We start from the raw sequence: 2,940 nt of genomic DNA on the forward strand, positions 1-2,940 counted from the left end.
GTGTAACTCCCACACCCGTGGAGCTCCTTTGGCTTTACATCTGCCTATCCTAGAGGAAACTCCAGCTACCTCAGCGTGAATGTAAATATGTATTAAGTGTGATGTCCCCCTACCTGGGGTGTTTCTGAGGTGGAGGTTAGCGGGGGAGAGGAAGAAGCAGGTCCATGCCGGTGGGTTTTCTCACTGTCAGCATTTGGGGGGGGTGAGGTGCATCAGGCGGGTGAGGAGGGGTCAGCAGGAGGGTTTGTGGCTTTCCTCTGACTTTCGGCTTAGGCACAGATACAAGTGGGAGCAGGGGGCTGAGGGAAGGGGTTTGGCGTGAGCAGCACCAGGGGGGTTACTCTGGAAACACTGTGTCATTTATAAAGTTACCAAGTTTTTGAAGTACCTAATTTTTCAATTGCTGCTGGTTGCTTGATAGATCTTCTCAGCACTGAGACAATTCTTATAATGTTTTAGTTTTTTTTACGCCCTTCCCTTCCTCCAAATATGTGCAGTGGAGGTTTGGGGGCAGTTCGAATCCAGGAAAGATATTTACAGCTCCTGGCAGCCCTCACTGGCTGGTGGCTCTTGTGAGCCCCGTTTGAGGGAGTGTCAATGCCAACGACCCCTGGTTCTTGTAGCTCTTGTTGAGCCACAGCCCAGCTACAGACAGACGGATGTTGACCCCTTCAGGTCTGGAGGTGGCTGATGGTGACGGGTTGGGTCTCGTGATGCTTTACACCCGACCCCGCTGCTGGGTTGCTGGGTGCTGCTGGGGCTCTGCCCTGAACCCCACCATGGCTTTTCTGGCCCTGGCAAGAAAAGCTGTGGCTCAGTTGCTGCAGTTTTGTAGTCTGGGTCACTGCCATCAACGAGAAGGGGGAAGATTTGGGGAGGGTGCAGGGGCTGCTGCTGGCAGTGATACCATCTGGGGTTGTCCCATGCGGGAATCAGTCCTGGCTCTCCGGGCTGCAGGTGCCTCTCCCTAAACAGGCAAAGTTCAGACCCGTGGGGTGAGCCCAGCAGCGACGTGGCCCTTTGTGTTCACAGCCATGGTGACACTGCTGTGCCACCCACTCTTTTATGAGAGCATCTCTTCCTTTCCTCGGCAAACAACCTCCACAGGACAACAGGAGGGTGAAGGGTAGTGTCAGACCCTCTTTCTGCTTGCCTGAGGGGAAGGAGAGGGCAGCTCACATTGCTCACTGCTCCTGGAGGAGTATTTCTAGAACAAAAGCCCATGGTTCACCTATGAGGGTGAACTCACAGCCTCACATGCTGGCAGCAAGGGCTGCCTCTCCATTCCCATGCAGATTCAAGGTTTGCACCCAAGCTGTGGGATCAGGCTCGGGATGCAGTCATTGGAGGTGTTGGAAATGGAGGTGCTGAGCCTTGTTGGGGTGCGAAAGCCTGTCCTAGACAGGGTGGTTCCCATGACTGAGATAGCGCAGCTCCAGAGCATCACCTGCTAATGCCACAGGAACAGTCTAGGAAAAGTGTATTTCTGATCAGTGGTCTCTTGCCTAAGCTGATTTAGGGGCCCATGTAAGCATTATAAATAGGAGATGAGAGGTTTAATGTGGACAAATGTGAATTCGGTAGACGCAGAGTGATTTTAATGGATAATTATAGGTTCTCAATCTGCAGTATGTATACAACCTTTTCGGTTAAAAAACCCCCACAGTTTCCATGTAGAGTATATTCTCCTGGAGGATTTGTTTGACCTTCAGCACCATTTTTATCTGCAGGATATAATTACAGTGAAGCTAGAAAGCTTTTGAAAAGGACTACGTAAGTGCACAGGAGCAGAGTTTGAGTCAGAAGCACTGGGGGTGTGATTTGGGAAGCACATCCAGCTGGGACAGGACTGGTGTGCGTGTGTGCCTTTTCCTGGGGCTCCTTGAGCTCTATAAAACTAAAGCTGTGCTTAAGCCACCGCCTGCGCTGTGTCCTGAAGGTCCCTCCCTGGTGAAGTCCCATGGCAGGGACAGTCAGAGGCAAAATGACTTTATGCCTGGTTTAACTGCCTGATGTCTGGTGTGCTTCTGGCCTAGAAATAATTCATAGGAAACACAGATTTTTATAATTTCCCCTTATTTTTTTCAGGAATAATAGTTTTTTAATTCTCTTAAAACAAGGGATCATTTAACATCCCCTCTTTTTTTCCCCACATCACACTTCAAATCCAAAGGCAGGAGTGAAATGTGTATCTTCTGGCAGGGAGAAGGATGTTCATATGGAGAAGGGCTCGCAGCAGCTTTGCCCTGGCATAGCTGTGTTGATCCCAGCGGCCATACTTCTGGTCAGCACTGGCAGACGGAGCTGCATCCTCTTTGGCTGGTTGCTGATGCTTGGCATGCCCGTAAGGAAAAGCCTGGGAAGGCACTGCTTCCGATTAAAAGCAAACCCCAAGCCTTGAGCCTTGTGCTCAGGTCTGAGTGCCAGCGACTTCTGTGTCTGTTTGCACCATATGGATTTTAACTCACGTCTTGATTACACAGCTCTTGCTACTGGAGAGGTCTGCAGTGATTTATCGGTGCTGCAAAACAAGCAGCTCCTTTTAGTGCTGGCAGTTTTAGGCTCTTATCCCACCAACCCAAAAGGTTGTGGGTCACAGTCACCTGTGCTGGCCCCACTGCTGTCACCTCGCAGGGAAGGAGTCAGAAAGGCTGGGACATCCCTTAGGGTGACCTGGGCACATGGGTCCCAGCTGGGCAACCAGAGCAGAGCACCTCAGGACGCTGATGGGACCTTTGGCTTTGCTCTCCAGGCTTTGCAGGAGTTTTGCCATGAGCTTCAGTTTGATGTTCTTGTCTGCGATAGCAGAGTCTATGGTTATTCACATCAAAAAACCCACAGGACTTGTGTTGACGTGTCAGATATGTCATAAATAGCAATCCACTGAACAGCTCATACTCCCATTGGAGTGAACCTGGTGGGAAATGCCATGTTTTCCTG

Source organism: Mesitornis unicolor, unplaced genomic scaffold, assembly GCF_000695765.1.
Source record: "Mesitornis unicolor isolate BGI_N332 unplaced genomic scaffold, ASM69576v1 scaffold15517, whole genome shotgun sequence".
Classification (NCBI taxonomy): Eukaryota; Metazoa; Chordata; class Aves; order Mesitornithiformes; family Mesitornithidae; genus Mesitornis; species Mesitornis unicolor.